The sequence below is a fragment of the Panulirus ornatus genome, chromosome 37 (genome assembly GCF_036320965.1).
Source record: "Panulirus ornatus isolate Po-2019 chromosome 37, ASM3632096v1, whole genome shotgun sequence".
Taxonomy (NCBI): domain Eukaryota; kingdom Metazoa; phylum Arthropoda; class Malacostraca; order Decapoda; family Palinuridae; genus Panulirus; species Panulirus ornatus.
The window spans coordinates 3,043,436-3,063,346 of record NC_092260.1 but is presented as its reverse complement, the minus strand read 5'-3'; positions in this window follow the sequence as shown (position 1 = coordinate 3,063,346).

Genomic DNA, 19,911 nt, shown 5'->3' with positions numbered 1-19,911 from the left:
ACATTATACATTACAGACTATACATTACAATACATATTACACATTATACATTACAGACTATACATTGCAATACATATTACACATTATGCATTACAGACTATACATTACAATACATATTACACATTATACATTACAGACTATACATTGCAATACATATTACACATTATACATTACAGACTATACATTACAATACATATTACACATAATACATTACAGACTATACATTACAATACATATTACACATTATACATTACAGACTATACATTACAATACATATTACACATTATACATTACAGACTATACATTACAATACATATTACACATTATACATTACAGACTATACATTACAATACATATTACACATTATACATTATAGACTATACATTTCAATACATATTACACATTATACATTACAGACTATACATTACAATACATATTACACATTATACATTACAGACTATACATTACAATACATATTACACATTATACATTACAGACTATACATTACAATACATATTACACATTATACATTACAGAATATGCATTATGCATTACAATATACATTACACATTATACATTACATATATATTATACATTACATATCATACATTACACATCATACATTATACGTTACATATTATACATTACACATTATACATTACATATACATCATACATTATACATTCAGTGATGATCAGTGGAAGAGAAGGTGATGCACAAACACACAATGTTATAACATGACGACCTTGATGTGGGTAACTATGTTAACATGACGACCTTAATGTGTGTATGTTAACATTACATTGACGACCTTAATGTGTGTAAGTATGTTAACATTACATTGACGACCTTAATGTGTGTATGTTAACATTACATTGACGACCTTAATGTGTGTATGTTAACATTACATTGACGACCTTAATGTGTGTATGTTAACATTACATTGACGACCTTAATGTGGGTAACTAACTATGTTAACATTACATTGACGACCTTAATGTGTGTATGTTAACATTACATTGACGACCTTAATGTGGGTAACTAGCTATGTTAACATTACATTGACGACCTTAATGTGTGTATGTTAACATTACATTGACGACCTTAATGTGTGTATGTTAACATTACATTGACGACCTTAATGTGTGTATGTTAACATTACATTGACGACCTTAATGTGTGTATGTTAACATTACATTGACGACCTTAATGTGGGTAACTAACTATGTTAACATTACATTGACGACCTTAATGTGTGTATGTTAACATTACATTGACGACCTTAATGTGTGTATGTTAACATTACATTGACGACCTTAATGTGGGTAACTAACTATGTTAACATTACATTGTTAATCTTATGATGTCTCCTACCACCAACCCCACCCTCGAGGACCACCAACCCCACCCTCGAGGACCACTAACCCCACCCTCGAGGACCACCAACCCCACCCTCGAGGACCACCAACCCCACCCTCGAGGACCACTAACCCCACCCTCGAGGACCACCAACCCCACCCTCGAGGACCACCAACCCCACCCTCGAGGACCACCAACCCCACCCTCGAGGACCACTAACCCCACCCTCGAGGACCACCAACCCCACCCTCGAGGACCACTAACCCCACCCTCGAGGACCACCAACCCCACCCTCGAGGACCACTAACCCCACCCTCGAGGACCCCCCACCCTCGAGGACCACCAACCCCACCCTCGAGGACCACTAACCCCACCCTCGAGGACCACTAACCCCACCCTCGAGGACAACCAACCCCACCCTCGAGGACCACCAACCCCACCCTCGAGGACCACCAACCCCACCCTCGATGACAACCAACCCCACCCTCGAGGACCACCAACCCCACCCTCGAGGACCACTAACCCCACCCTCGAGGACCACTAACCCCACCCTCGAGGACCACCAACCCCACCCTCGATGACCACCAACCCCACCCTCGAGGACCACTAACCCCACCCTCGAGGACCATTAACCCCACCCTCGAGGACCACCAACCCCACCCTCGAGGACCACTAACCGCACCCTCGAGGACCACCAACCCCACCCTCGAGGACCACCAACACCACCCTCGAGGACCACCAACCCCACCCTCGAGGACCACTAACCCCACCCTCGAGGACCACCAACCCCACCCTCGAGGACCACTAACCCCACCCTCGAGGACCACTAACCCCACCCTCGAGGACCACCAACCCCACCCTCGAGGACCACCAACCCCACCCTCGAGGACCACCAACCCCACCCTCGAGGACCACCAACCCCACCCTCGAGGACCACCAACCCCACCCTCGAGGACCACCAACCCCACCCTCGAGGACCACTAACCCCACCCTCGAGGACCACCAACCCCACCCTCGAGGACCACTAACCCCACCCTCGAGGACCACCAACCCCACCCTCGAGGACCACCTAACCCCACCCTCGAGGACCACCAACCCCACCCTCGAGGACCACCAACCCCACCCTCGAGGACCACAACCCCACCCTCGAGGACCACCAACCCCACCCTCGAGGACCACTAACCCCACCCTCGAGGACCACCAACCCCACCCTCGAGGACCACCTAACCCCACCCTCGAGGACCACCAACCCCACCTCGAGGACCACCAACCCCACCCTCGAGGACCACTAACCCCACCCTCGAGGACCACAACCCCACCCTCGAGGACCACCAACCCCACCCTCGAGGACCACCAACCCCACCCTCGAGGACCACCAACCCCACCCTCGAGGACCACCAACCCCACCCTCGAGGACCACCAACCCCACCCTCGAGGACCACCAACCCCACCCTCGAGGACCACCAACCCCACCCTCGAGGACCACCAACCCCACCCTCGAGGACCACCAACCCCACCCTCGAGGACCACCAACCCCACCCTCGAGGACCACCAACCCCACCCTCGAGGACCACCAACCCCACCCTCGAGGACCACCAACCCCACCTCGAGGACCACCAACCCCACCCTCGAGGACCACCAACCCCACCCTCGAGGACCACCAACCCCACCCTCGAGGACCACCAACCCCACCCTCGAGGACCACCAACCCCACCCTCGAGGACCACCAACCCCACCCTCGAGGACCACCAACCCCACCCTCGAGGACCACTAACCCCACCCTCGAGGACCACCAACCCCACCCTCGAGGACCACCAACCCCACCCTCGAGGACCACCAACCCCACCCTCGAGGACCACCAACCCCACCCTCGAGGACCACCAACCCCACCCTCGAGGACCACCAACCCCACCCTCGAGGACCACTAACCCCACCCTCGAGGACCACCAACCCCACCCTCGAGGACCACCAACCCCACCCTCGAGGACCACCAACCCCACCCTCGAGGACCACCAACCCCACCCTCGAGGACCACCAACCCCACCTTCGAGGACCACCAACCCCACCCTCGAGGACCACCAACCCCACCCTCGAGGACCACCAACCCCACCCTCGAGGACCACCAACCCCACCCTCGAGGACCACCAACCCCACCCTCGAGGACCACCAACCCCACCCTTCGAGGACCACCAACCCCACCCTCGAGGACCACCAACCCCACCCTCGAGGACCACCAACCCCACCTTCGAGGACCACCAACCCCACCCTCGAGGACCACCAACCCCACCCTCGAGGACCACTAACCCCACCCTCGAGGACCACCAACCCCACCCTCGAGGACCACCAACCCCACCCTCGAGGACCACCAACCCCACCCTCGAGGACCACTAACCCCACCCTCGAGGACCACCAACCCCACCCTCGAGGACCACTAACCCCACCCTCGAGGACCACCAACCCCACCCTCGAGGACCACTAACCCCACCCTCGAGGACCACCAACCCCACCCTCGAGGACCACTAACCCCACCCTCGAGGACCACTAACCCCACCCTCGAGGACCACCAACCCCACCCTCGAGGACCACCAACCCCACCCTCGAGGACCACCAACCCCACCTTCGAGGACCACCAACCCCACCCTCGAGGACCACCAACCCCACCCTCGAGGACCACCAACCCCACCCTCGAGGACCACAAACCCACCCTCGAGGACCACTAACCCCACCCTCGAGGACCACCAACCCCACCCTCGAGGACCACCAACCCCACCCTCGAGGACCACCAACCCCACCCTCGAGGACCACCAACCCCACCCTCGAGGACCACCAACCCCACCCTAGAGCACCTATCAATCTTATGTTTAATCATAACCAACAAATATTATACCAAGTTTTCTGACTCATCGCCTGCTTCATAATCATGCCGGAGCTGTGCGTATCATGCCGGTGCTGTGTTTATCATGCCGGTGATGTGTTTATCATGCCGGAGCTGTGTTTATCATGCCGGAGCTGTGTTTATCATGCCGGAGCTGTGCGTATCATGCCGGAGCTGTGCGTATCATGCAGGAGCTGTGCGTATCATGCCGGTGCTGTGTTTATCATGCCGGAGCTGTGCGTATCATGCCGGAGCTGTGTTTATCATGCCGGAGCTGTGTTTATCATGCTGGAGCTGTGTTTATCATGCCGGTGCTGTGTTTATCATGCCGGAGCTGTGTTTATCATGCCGGAGCTGTGCGTATCATGCCGGAGCTGTGTTTATCATGCCGGAGCTGTGCGTATCATGCCGGAGCTGTGCGTATCATGCCGGTGCTGTGCTTATCATGCCGGAGCTGTGTTTATCATGCCGGAGCTGTTTTTATCATTCCGGAGCTGTGTTTATCATGCCGGAGCTATGTTTATCATGCTGGAGCTGTGTATATCATGCCGGAGCTGTGTTTATCATGCCGGAGCTGTGTTTATCATGCCGGAGCTGTGCTTATTATGTCGGAGCTGTGTTTATCATGCCGGAGCTGTGTTTATCATGCCGGAGCTGTGTTTATCATGCCGGAGCTGTGTTTATCATGCCGGAGCTGTGTTTATCATGCCGGAGCTGTGTTTATCATGCCGCTGTGTTTATTATGTCGGAGCTGTGTTATCATGCCTGAGCTGTGCTTTATCATTGCCGGAGCTGTGTTTATCATGCCCGGAGCTGTGTTTATCATGCCGGAGCTGTGTTCATCATGCCGGAGCGTGTGCTTATCATGCCGGAGCTGTGTTTATCATGCCGGAGCTGTGTTTATCATGCCGGAGCTGTGTTTATCATGCCGGAGCTGTGTTTATCATGCCCGGAGCTGTGTTTATCATGCCGGAGCTGTGTTTATCATGCCGGAGCTGTGTTTATCATGCCGGAGCTGTGTTTATCATGCCGGAGCTGTGTTTATCATGCCGGAGCTGTGTTATCATGCCGGAGCTGTGTTATCATGCCGGAGCTGTGTTTATCATGCCGGAGCTGTGTTATCATGCCGAGCTGTGTTTATCATGCCGGAGCTGTGTTTATCATGCCGGAGCTGTGTTTACATGCCGGAGCTGTGTTTATCATGCCGAGCTGTGTTTATCATGCCGATGCTGTGGTTATCATGCCAGAGCTGTGTTTATCATGCCGGAGGTGTGTTTATCATGCCGGAGCTGTGTCTAATCATTGCCGAAGCTGTGTTTATCATGCCCGTAGCTGTGCTTATCATGCCTGAGCTGTGCTTATCATGTCGAAGCTGTGTTTATCATGCCGAGCTGTGTTTATCATGCGGAGCTGTGTTATCATGCCGGTGATGTGACTATCATGCCAGAGCTGTGTTTAATCGATGCCGGCGCTGTGTTAATCATGCCGAGCTGTGTTTATCATGCCGGAGCTGTGTCTATCCATGCAGAGCTTGGTGTCTTATCATGTCCGGAGCTGTGTTTATCATGCACGAAGCAGTGCTGCTAATCATGCCTGAAGCTGTGCCTTTCATATGCGGAGCAGTGCTTACCATGCCGGTAGCTGCTGCTTATCCATGCCGAAGCTGTGTTTATCATGCCGGAGCTATTGTTTATCATGCCCGAGCTGATGCTTAATCATGCCTGAGCTGGCTTATCATGCCCGAGCTGTGTTTATCATGCCACGAGCTGTGCTTTGTCATGCCGAGCTGTGTTTATCATGCCGAAGCTGTGTTTATCATGCCCGAGCTGTGTTATCATGGCCTGAAGCTGTGTCTTATCATGCCGAAGCTGGTGTTTATCATGCCGGCAGCTGTTTATCATGCCGGAGCTGTGTTTATCATGCCGGCGCTAGTGTTTATCCATGCCGGAGCTGTGCTTATCATGCCGGAGCTGTGCTTATCATGCCTGAGCTGTGTTTATCATGCCGAGCTGTGTTTATCATGCCGGAGCTGTGTTTATCATGCCGGAGCTGTGTTTATCATGCCGGAGCTGTGTTTATCATGCCGGAGCTGTGCTTATCATGCCGAGCTGTGTTTATCATGCCGGAGCTGTGCTTATCATGCCGGAGCTGTGTTTATCATGCCAGGAGCTGTGCTTATCATGCCGGAGCTGTGTTTATCATGCCGAGCTGTGCTTATCATGCCGGAGCTGTGTTTATCATGCCTGAGCTGTGCTTATCATGCCGGAGCTGTGTTTATCATGCCGGAGCTGTGCTTATCATGCCGGAGCTGTGTTTATCATGCCGAGCTGTGCTTATCATGCCGAGCTGTGTTTATCATGCCGGAGCTGTGTTTATCATGCCGGAGCTGTGTTTATCATGCCGGAGCTGTGTTTATCATGCCGGAGCTGTGCTTATCATGCCGGAGCTGTGTTTATCATGCCCGAGCTGTGCTTATCATGCCGAAGCTGTGTTTATCATGCCGGAGCTGTGCTTATCATGCCGGAGCTGTGTTTATCATGCCCGAGCTGTGCTTATCATGCCTGAGCTGTGCTTATCATGCCAGAGTTGTGCTTATCATGCTGGAGCTGTGTTTATCATGCCGGAGCTGTGTTTATCATGCCGGAGCTGTGCCTATCATGCCGGAGCTGTGTTTATCATGCCCGAGCTGTGCTTATCATGCCGGAGCTGTGTTTATCATGCCCGAGCTGTGCTTATCATGCTGGAGCTGTGTTTATCATGATGGAGCTGTGCTTATCATGTCGGAGCTGTGTTTATCATGCCGGAGCTGTGTTTATCATGCCAGAGTTGTGCTTATCATGCTGGAGCTGTGTTTATCATGCCGGAGCTGTGTTTATCATGCCGGAGCTGTGTTTATCATGCCGGAGCTGTGTTATCATGCCGGAGCTGTGTTTATCATGCCGGAGCTGTGTTTATCATGCGGAGCTGTGTTTATCATGCCGGAGCTGTGCTTATCATGCCGGAGCTGTGCTTATCATGCCCGAGCTGTGTTTATCATGCCGGAGCTGTGTATATCATGCCGGAGCTGTGTACATCATGCCGGAGCTGTGTACATCATGCCGGAGCTGTGTTTATCATAACGGAGCTGTGTATATCATGCCGGAGCTGTGTTTATCATGCCGGAGCTGTGTTTATCATGCCGGAGCTGTGTATATCATGCCGGAGCTGTGTTTATCATGCCGGAGCTGTGTTTATCATGCCGGAGCTGTGTATATCATGCCGGAGCTGTGTTTATCATGCCGGAGCTGTGTTTATCATAACGGAGCTGTGTATATCATGCCGGAGCTGTGTTTATCATGCCGGAGCTGTGTTTATCATGCCGGAGCTGTGTACATCATGCCGGAGCTGTGTTTATCATAACGGAGCTGTGTATATCATGCCGGAGCTGTGTTTATCATGCCGGAGCTGTGTTTATCATAACGGAGCTGTGTATATCATGCCGGAGCTGTGTTTATCATGCCGGAGCTGTGTATATCATGCCGGAGCTGTGTTTAATGTTACATCATTATCATGTTACACAAATCATGTGTGATCTTTATGTATGAGATCTTATATTACAGGAGCTTTCTATATTTCCCTAACACATCCAATGACTCACATAATTTCTCTCCAACATTTATACACAAGACAAAATTGATCATATAACACACAACAATGGTTCATGGTGGCAACTGACTGGAAATTGGCAAATGTTAATCCTATATATAAACAAGTTATTCCTGTATATAAACAAGTTATTCCAGTATATAAACAAGTTATTCCTGTATATAAACAAGTTATTCCAGTATATAAACAAGTTATTCCTGTATATAAACAAGTTACTCCTATATATAAACAAGTTATTCCTGTATATAAACAAGTTACTCCTATATATAAAGAAGTTATTCCTGTATATAAACAAGTTACTCCTATATATATAAAGAAGTTATTCCTGTATATAAACAAGTTACTCCTACATATAAACAAGTTATTCCTGTATATAAACAAGTTACTCCTATATATAAACAAGTTATTCCTGTATATAAACAAGTTACTCCTATATATATAAAGAAGTTATTCCTGTATATAAACAAGTTACTCCTATATATATAAACAAGTTATTCCTGTATATAAACAAGTTAATCCTATATATATAAAGAAGTTATTCCTGTATATAAACAAGTTACTCCTATATATATAAACAAGTTATTCCTGTATATAAACAAGTTACTCCTACATATATAAAGAAGTTATTCCTGTATATAAACAAGTTACTCCTATATATATAAAGAAGTTATTCCTGTATATAAACAAGTTACTCCTATATATATAAACAAGTTATTCCTGTTTATAAACAAGTTACTCCTATATATATAAAGAAGTTATTCCTGTATATAAACAAGTTACTCCTATATATATAAAGAAGTTATTCCTGTTTATAAACAAGTTACCCCTATATATAAACAACTTATTGCTGTATATAAACAAGTTACTCAAACATATAAACAAGTTACTTCTATATATAAACAAGTTATTCCTGTATATAAACAAGTTATTCCTATATATAAACAAGTTATTCCTGTATATAAACAAGTTACTCCTATATATATAAAGAAGTTATTCCTGTATATAAACAAGTTACTCCTATATATATAAAGAAGTTATTCCTGTATATAAACAAGTTACTCCTATATATATAAACAAGTTATTCCTGTTTATAAACAAGTTACCCCTATATATAAACAACTTATTGCTGTATATAAACAAGTTACTCAAACATATAAACAAGTTACTTCTATATATAAACAAGTTATTCCTGTTTATAAACAAGTTACTCCTATATATATAAAGAAGTTATTCCTGTATATAAACAAGTTACTCCTATATATATAAAGAAGTTATTCCTGTATATAAACAAGTTACTCCTATATATATAAAGAAGTTATTCCTGTATATAAACAAGTTACTCCTATATATATAAAGAAGTTATTCCTGTATATAAACAAGTTATTCCTGTTTATAAACAAGTTACCCCTATATATAAACAACTTATTGCTGTATATAAACAAGTTACTCCAACATATAAACAAGTTACTTCTATATATAAACAAGTTATTCCTGTTTATAAACAAGTTACTCCTATATATATAAAGAAGTTATTCCTGTATATAAACAAGTTACTCCTATATATATAAAGAAGTTATTCCTGTATATAAACAAGTTACTCCTATATATATAAAGAAGTTATTCCTGTATATAAACAAGTTACTCCTATATATATAAAGAAGTTATTCCTGTATATAAACAAGTTACTCCTATATATATAAACAAGTTATTCCTGTTTATAAACAAGTTACCCCTATATATAAACAACTTATTGCTGTATATAAACAAGTTACTCCAACATATAAACAAGTTACTTCTATATATAAACAAGTTATTCCTGTTTATAAACAAGTTACTCCTATATATATAAAGAAGTTATTCCTGTATATAAACAAGTTACTCCTATATATATAAACAAGTTATTCCTGTATATAAACAAGTTACTCCTATATATATAAAGAAGTTATTCCTGTATATAAACAAGTTACTCCTATATATATAAACAAGTTATTCCTGTTTATAAACAAGTTACCCCTATATATAAACAACTTATTGCTGTATATAAACAAGTTACTCAAACATATAAACAAGTTACTTCTATATATAAACAAGTTATTCCTGTTTATAAACAAGTTACTCCTATATATATAAAGAAGTTATTCCTGTATATAAACAAGTTACTCCTATATATATAAACAAGTTATTCCTGTTTATAAACAAGTTACTCCTATATATATAAAGAAGTTATTCCTGTATATAAACAAGTTACTCCTATATATATAAACAAGTTATTCCTGTTTATAAACAAGTTACCCCTATATATAAACAACTTATTGCTGTATATAAACAAGTTACTCCAACATATAAACAAGTTACTTCTATATATAAACAAGTTATTCCTGTTTATAAACAAGTTACTCCTATATATATATACAAGTTCTTCTTGTATATAAACAAGTCACTCCTACAAATAAACAAGTTATTCTTGAATATAAATAAGTTACTCCTATCTATATACAAGTTCTTCCTGTATATAAGCAAGTTACTACTACATATAAACAAGTTATTCCTGCATATAAACAAGTTACTCCTTTATATAAACAAGTCATTCCTGGATATAAACAATTTTTTTTTCTTATTTTGCTTTGTCGCTGTCTCCCGCGTTAGCGAGGTAGCGCAAGTAAACAGACGAAAGAATGGCCCTACCCACCCCCCCCCATACACATGTATATACATACACGTCCACACACGCAAATATACATACCTATACATCTCAACGTATACATATATATACACACACAGACACATACATATATACACATGTACATAATTCATTGCGTCTGCCTTTATTCATTCACATCGCCACCCCGCCACTAATGAAATAACATCCCCCTTCCCCCTTATGTGCGCGAGGTAGCGCTAGGAAAAGACAACAAAGGCCACATTCGTTCACACTCAGTCTCTAGCTGTCATGTAATAATGCACCGAAACCACAGCTCCCTTTCCAAATCCAGGCCCCACAGAACTTTCCATGATTTACCCTAGACGTTTCAAATGCCCTGGTTCAATCCATTGACAGCACGTCGACCTCGGTATACAACATCGATCCAATTCACTCTATTCCTTGCACGCCTTTCACCCTCCTGCATGTTCAGTCCCCGATCACTCAAAATATTTTTCACTCTATCTTTCCACCTCCAATTTGGTCTCCCACTTCTCCTCGTTCCCTCCACCTCCGACACATATATCCTCTTGGTTAATCTTTCCTCGCTCATTCTCTCCATGTGACCAAACCATTTCAAAACACCCTATTCTGCTCTCTCAAAGACAATCTTTTTATTACCACATATCTTTCACCCTATAATTACTTACTCGATCAAACCACCTCACACCACATATTGTCCTCAAACATCTCATTTCCAGCACATCCACCCTCCTCCGCACAACTCTATCCATAGCCCACGCCGCGCAACCATACAACATTGTTGGAACCACTACTCCTTCAAACATACCCATTTTTGCTTTCCGAGATAATGTTCTCGACTTCCACACATTCTTCAAGGCTCCTAGATTTTTCGCCCCCTCTCCCACCCTATGATTCACTTCCGCTTCCATGGTTCCATTCGCTGCTAAATCCACTCCCAGATATCTAAAACACTTTCCTTCCTCCAGTTTTTCTCCATTCAAACTTACCTCCCAACTGACTTGACCCTCAACCCTACTGTACCTAATAACCTTGCTCTTATTCACATTTACTCTCAACTTTCTTCTTTCATACACTTTACCATACTCAGTCACCAGCTTCTGCAGTTTCTCACATGAATCAGCCACCAGCGCTGTATCATCAGCGAACAACAACTGACTCACCTCGCAAGCTCTCTCATCCACAAGAGACTGCATACTTGCCCCTCTTTCCAAAGCTCTTGCATTCACCTCCCTAACAACCCCATCCATAAACAAATTAAACAACCATGGAGACATCACACACCCCTGCCACAAACCTACATTCACTGAGAACCAATCACTTTCCTCTCTTCCTACTCGTACATATGCCTTACATACTCGATAAAAACTTTTCATTGCTTCTAACAACTTGCCTCCCACACCATATATTCTTAGTACCTTCCACAGAGCATCTCTATCAACTCTATCATATGCCTTCTCCAGATCCATAAATGCTACATACAAATCCATTTGCTTTTCTAAGTATTTCTCACATACATTCTTCAAAGCAAACACCTGATCCACACATCCTCTACCACTTCTGAAACCACACTGCTCTTCCCAATCTGATGCTCTGTACATGCCTTCACTCTCTCAATCAATACCATATATATATATATATATATATATATATATATATATATATATATATATATATATATATATATCTTCTTTTTTCCTCTTTTTTTTTTTTGCTTTGTCGCTGTCTCCCGCGTTTGCGAGGTAGCGCAAGGAAACAGACGAAAGAAATGGCCCAACCCACCCCCATACACATGTATATACATACGTCCACACACGCAAATATACATACCTACACATCTTTCCATGGTTTACCCCAGACGCTTCACATGCCCTGATTCAATCCACTGACAGCACGTCAACCCCGGTATACCACATCGAGCCAATTCACTCTATTCCTTGCCCTCCTTTCACCCTCCTGCATGTTCAGGCCCCGATCACACAAAATCTTTTTCACTCCATCTTTCCAACTCCAATTTGGTCTCCCACTTCTCCTCGTTCCCTCCACCTCCGACACATATATCCTCTTGGTCAATCTTTCCTCACTCATACTCTCCATGTGACCAAACCATTTCAAAACACCCTCTTCTGCTCTCTAAACCACGCTCTTTTTATTTCCACACATCTCTCTTACCCTTACGTAACTTACTCGATCAAACCACCTCACACCACACATTGTCCTCAAACATCTCATTACCAGCACATCCATCCACATGCGCACAATTCTATCCATAGTCCACGCCTCACAACCATACAACATTGTTGGAACCACTATTCCTTCAAACATACCCATTTTCGCTTTCCGAGATAATGTTCTCGACTTCCACACATTCTTCAAGGCTCCCAGGATTTTCGCCCCCTCCCCCACCCTATGATCCACTTCCGCTTCCATGGTTCCATCCGCTGCCAGATCCACTCCCAGATATCTAAAACACTTTACTTCCTCCAGTTTTTCTCCATTCAAACTTACATCCCAATTGACTTGACCCTCAAACCTACTGTACCTAATAACCTTGCTCTTATTCACATTTACTCTTAACTTTCTTCTTTCACACACTTTACCAAACTCAGTCACCAGCTTCTGCAGTTTCTCACATGAATCAGCCACCAGCGCTGTATCATCAGCGAACAACAACTGACTCACTTCCCAAGCTCTCTCATCCCCAACAGACTTCATACTTGCCCCTCTTTCCAAAACTCTTGCATTCACCTCCCTAACAACCCCATCCATAAACAAATTAAACAACCATGGAGACATCACACACCCCTGCCGCAAACCTACATTCACTGAGAACCAATCACTTTCCTCTCTTCCTACACGTACACATGCCATACATCCTCGATAAAAACTTTTCACTGCTTCTAACAACTTGCCTCCCACACCATATATTCTTAATACCTTCCACAGAGCATCTCTATCAACTCTATCATATGCCTTCTCCAGATCCATAAATGCTACATACAAATTCATTTGCTTTTCTAAGTATTTCTCACATACATTCTTCAAAGCAAACACCTGATCCACACATCCTCTACCACTTCTGAAATCACACTGCTCTTCCCCAATCTGATGCTCTGTACATGCCTTCACCCTCTCAATCAATACCCTCCCATATAATTTACCAGGAATACTCAACAAACTTATACCTCTGTAATTTGAGCACTCACTCTTATCTCCTTTGCCTTTGTACAATGGCACTATGCACGCATTCCGCCAATCTTCAGGCACCTCACCATGAGTCATACATATATTAAATAACCTTACCAACCAGTCAATAATACAGTCACCCCCTTTTTTCATAAATTCCACTGCAATACCATCCAAACCTGCTGCCTTGCCGGCTTTCATCTTCCGCAAAGCTTTTACTACCTCTTCTCTGTTTACCAAATCATTTTCCCTAACCCTCTCACTTTGCACACCACCTCGACCAAGACACCCTATATCTGCCACTCTATCATCAAACACATTCAACAAACCTTCAAAATACTCACTCCATCTCCTTCTCACATCCCCACTACTTGTTATCACCTCCCCATTTGCGCCCTTCACTGAAGTTCCCATTTGCTCCCTTGTCTTACGCACATTATTTACCTCCTTCCAGAACATCTTTTTATTCTCCCTAAAATTTAATGATACTCTCCACCCCAACTCTCATTTGCCCTCTTTTTCACCTCTTGCACCTTTCTCTTGACCTCCTGTCTCTCTCTTTTATACATCTCCCACTTAATTGCATTCTTTCCCTGCAAAAATCGTCCAAATGCCTCTCTCTTCTCTTTCACTAATAATCTTACTTCTTCATCCCACCACTCACTACCCTTTCTAATCAACCCACCTCCCACTCTTCTCATGCCACAAGCATCTTTTGCGCAATCCATCACTGATTCCCTAAATACATGCCATTCCTCCCCCACTCCCCTTACTTCCATTGTTCTCACCTTTTTCCATTCTGTACTCAGTCTCTCCTGGTACTTCCTCACACAAGTCTCCTTCCCAAGCTCACTTACTCTCACCACCCTCTTCACCCCAACATTCACTCTTCTTTTCTGAAAACCCATACAAATCTTCACCTTAGCCTCCACAAGATAATGATCAGATATCCCTCCAGTTGCACCTCTCAGCACATTAACATCCAAAAGTCTCTCTTTCGCGCGCCTGTCAATTAACACGTAATCCAATATATATATATATATATATATATATATATATATTGAAAATTATTTGGAATATTTGATTGATACAGAAGTGATATTGGATTCATATTTATTGTATAATCACAGACTGAGTGACATTTTACTTATTTGGAAGTAAAGAACATCTCTCTTCACCAGCGGGTTAGGTAATCAGACTTTAGCCAGATACTGGTAATTGTGGTGTATGATAGTTACAAATATCAGTTTGAATGTTGTGAGAAATGGATGAGGTTTCTTCATGCAACCTGATTTGTATATATTTTGTAAGTATGTTATTATTGATTATATAAAATTATGCTATCCCTGGGGATAGGGGAGAAAGAATACTTCCCACGTATTCCCTGCGTGTCGTAGAAGGCGACTAAAAGGGGAGGGAGCGGGAGGCTGGAAATCCTCCCCTCTCACTTTTTTTTTTTTTTTTTTTTTTTGATTTTCCAAAAGAGGGAACAGGGGGGGGGCCCAGGTGGGGATGTTCCCTCAAGGGCCCAGTCCTCTGTTCTCAACGCTACCTCGCTGATGCGGGAAATGGCGAATAGTATGAAAAAAAAAAAAATATATATATATATATATATATATATATATATATATATATATATATATATATATATATATATATATATATAAAGTTACTCCTGGATATAAACAAGTTATTCCTATTATAAACAAGTTATTCCTGGATATAAACAAGTTACTCCTATATATAAACAAGTTAATCCTGTATACAAATAAGTTACTCCTACATATAAACAAATTATTCCTATATATATACAACATACAAACCTCCAACAGCCAGGATCGAACCGGGGGTCCCGGGTTCGATCCTGGCTGTTGGAGGTTTGTATGTTCTATGAAGGTGCGCGTTCCTAGGCACTATGTTCGTATATATATATATATATATATATATATATATATATATATATATATATATATATATATATATATATATATATATATATATATACAAGTTATTCCTGTATATAAATAAGTTACTCCTATATATAAACAAGGTATTCCTTTATATAAACAAATTATTCCCATATGTAAACAAGTTACTCCTATATATAAACAAGTTATTCCTGGATATAAACAAGTTATTCATATATATATATATATATATATATATATATATATATATATATATATATATTGGAAAGGATCACAATTTTGCGCGTGATCAAGTATATTCCTATGAGTCCACGGGGAAAATGAAACACTATAAGTTCCCAAGTGCACTTTCGTGTAATAATCACATCATCAGGGGAGACACAAGAGAGAAATACAACAGTCAGTTGATATACATCGAAGAGACGAAGCTAGGACGCCATTCGGTAAACATGTGATTGTCCAAAACATACAACGAGCGTTCATAAACTTATCATTTTACAAATTTTATCAACAATAAAGTTATCTAATTTGTATAGACCATCACTAATATTAAGATTATAATTCTTTGTGTATTTAATGATAGAAGATTCAATATTTCTCGTGGTATTAGAGTTAATAACTGAGATGGCATTACTCCAGTCAATACAATGATCATAGTTTTTAACATGATTAAACAAGGCATTTGATTCTTGTCCCGTTCTTATACTATATTTATGTTGTTTAAGTCTAAGCAAGTCTAATTCCTATGACGAGTTTGAGAAGATATATTCTATTGGATCTAAGTTAAAGTACCCTAGATCTTTCATTCATAAATCCCTTAAGTTAGCAAAGAAACCATTTTATAGAGTTGAGCCCAAACCTCCCATTGAAACCAAGAATCTTTTAGTTCTCCCTTTTAATAATAATTTCACTTTACTTCCCATGTTGCTTAAATTCTTAAATGTAAATGTTCCCTTTAGCAACAATAATACTAAAAAGAATATCTTAATCAGGAATTCACCAGAAAATTCTCTTGGATGCATCTATAAAGTGCCTTGTGGAAACTGTGATAAATTTTATGTTGGTCAGACTGGTAAGGATCTTTCTGTTAGACTTAAGCAACATAAATATAGTATAAGAACGGGACAAGAATCAAATGCCTTCTTTAATCATATTAAAAACTATGATCATTGTATTGACTGGAGTAATGCCATCTCAGTTATTAACTCTACCTTTATTACCAAGAGAAATATCATTAAATCTTCTATTATTAAATACACAAAGAATTATAATCTTAATGTTAGTGAAGGTCTATACAAATTAGATAACTTTATTGTTGATAAAATTTGTAAAATGATAAGTTTATGAACGCTGGTTGTATGTTTTGGACAATCACATGTTTACCAAATGGCGTCCTAGCTTCGTCTCTTCGATGTATATCAACTGAATGTTATATTTCTCTCTTGTGTCTCCCCTGATGATGTGATTATTACACGAAAGTGCACTTGGGAACTTTTCGTGTTTCATTTTCCCCGTGGACTCATAGGAATATATATATATATATATATATATATATATATATATATATATATATATATATATATATATATAATCCTTGGGGATAGGGGAGAAAGAATACTTCCCACGCATTCCTCACGTGTCGTAGAAGGCGACTAAAGGGGACGGGAGCGGGGGGCCAGAAACTCTCCCCTCTTGTATTTTGACTTTCTAAAAGGGGAAACAGAAAAAGGAGTCACGCGGGGAGTGCTCATCCTCCTCGAAGGCTCAGATTGGGGTGTCTAAATGTGAGTGGATGTAACCAAGATGAGAAAAAAGGAGAGATAGGTAGTATGTTTGAGGAAAGGAACCTGGATGTTTTGCCTCCAAGTGAAACGAAGCTCAAGGGTAAAGGGGAAGAGTGGTTTGGGAATGTCTTGGGAGTAAAGTGAGGGGTTAGTGAGCGGACAATAGCAAGGGAAGGAGTAGCACTACTCCTGAAACAGGAGTTGTGGGAGTATGTGATAGAGTGTAAGAAAGTAAATTCTAGATTGATATAGGTAAAACTGAAAGTTGATGGAGAGAGATGGGTGATTATTGGTGCATATGCACCTGGGCATGAGAAGAAAGATCATGAGAGGCAAGTGTTTTGAGAGCAGCTGAATGAGTGTGTTAGTGGTTTCGATGCACAACATCGGGTTATATTGATGGATGATTTGAATGGAAAGGAGAGTAATGCGGCAGTTGAGGGAATAATTTGTATACATGGGGTGTTCAGTGTTGTAAATGGAAATGGTGAAGAGCTTGTAGATTTATGCGCTGAAAAAGGACTGGTGATTGGGAATACCTGGTTTAAAAAGAGAGATATACCTAAGTATACGTATGTAAGTAGGAGAGATGGCCAGAGAGCGTTATTGGATTACGTGTTAATTGATAGGCGCGCGAAAGAGAGACTTTTGGATGTTAATGTGCTGAGAGGTGCAACTGGAGGGAGGTCTGATCATTATCATGTGGAGGCGAAGGTGAAGATTTGTAGGGGTTTTCAGAAAAGAAGAGAGAATGTTGGGGTGAAGAGGGTGGTGAGAGTAAGTGAGCCTGGGAAGGAGACTTGTGTGAGGAAGTACCAGGAGAGACTGAGTACAGAATGGAAAAAGGTGAGAACAAAGGACGTAAGGGGAGTGGAGGAGGAATGGGATATATTTAGGGAAGCAGTGATGGCTTGCGCAAAAGATGCTTGTGGCATGAGAAGCGTGGGCGATGGGTTGATTAGAAAGGGTAGTGAGTGGTGGGATGAAGAAGTAACTTTATTAGTGAAAGAGAAGAGAGAGGCATTTGGACGATTTTTGCAAGGAAAAAATGCAAATGAGTTGGAGATGTATAAAAGAAAGAGGCAGGAGGTCAAGAGAAAGGTTCAAGAGGTGAAAAAGAGGGCAAATGAGAGTTGAGGTGAGAGAGTATCATTAAATTTTATGGAGAATAAAAAGATGTTTCGGAAAGAGGTAAATAAAGTGCGTAAGACAAGGGAGCAAATGGGAACTTCAGTGAAGGGGGCTAATGGGGAGGTGATAACAAGTAGTGGTGATGTGAGAAGGAGATGGAGTGAGTATTTTGAAGGTTTGTTGAATGTGTTTGATGATAGAGTGGCAGATATAGGGTGTTTTGGTCGAGGTGGTGTGCAAAGTGAGAGGGTTAGGGAAAATGATTTGGTAAACAGAGAAGAGGTAGTAAAAGCTTTGCGGAAGATGAAAGCAGGCAAGGCAGCAGATTTGGATGGTATTGCGGTGGAATTTATTAAAAAAGGGGGTGACTGTATTGTTGACTGGTTGGTAAGCTTATTCAACGTACGTATGACTCATGGTGAGGTGCCTGAGGATTGGCGGAATGCGTGCATAGTGCCATTGTACAAAGGCAAAGGGGATAAGAGTGAGTGCTCAAATTACAGAGGTATAAGTTTGTTGAGTTTTCCTGGGAAATTATATGGGAGGGTATTGATTGAGAGGGTGAAGGCATGTACAGAGCATCAGATTGGGGAAGAGCAGTGTGGTTTCAGAAGTGGTAGAGGATGTGTGGATCAGGTGTTTGCTTTGAAGAATGTATGAGAAATACTTAGAAAAGCAAATGAATTTGTATGTAGCATTTATGGATCTGGAGAAGGCATATGATTGAGTTGATAGAGATGCTCTGTGGAAGGTATTAAGAATATATGGTGTGGAAGGCAAGTTGTTAGAAGCAGTGAAAAGTTTTTATCGAGGATGTAAGGCATGTGCAAGTGTAGGAAGAGAGGAAAGTGATTGGTTCTCAGTGAATGTAGGTTTGCGGCAGGGGTGTGTGATGTCTCCATGGTTGTCTAATTTGTTTATGGATGGGGTTGTTATGGAGGTGAATGCAAGAGTTTTGGAAAGAGGGGCAAGTATGCAGTCTGTTGTGGATGAAAGAGCTTCGGAAGTGAGTCAGTTGTTGTTCGCTGATGATACAGCGCTGGTGGCTGATTCATGTGAGAAACTGCAGAAGCTGGTGACTGAGTATGGTAAAGTGTGTGAAGGAAGAAAGTTAAGAGTAAATGTGAATGAGAGCAAGGTTATTAGGTACAGTAGGGTTGAGGGTCAAGTCAATTGGGAGGTAAGTTTGAATGGAGAAAAACTGGAGGAAGTAAAGTGTTTTAGATATCTGGGAGTGGATCGGGCAGCGGATGGAACCATGGAAGCGGAAGTGAATCACAGGGTGGGGGAGGGGGTGAAAATTCTGGGAGCCTCGAAGAA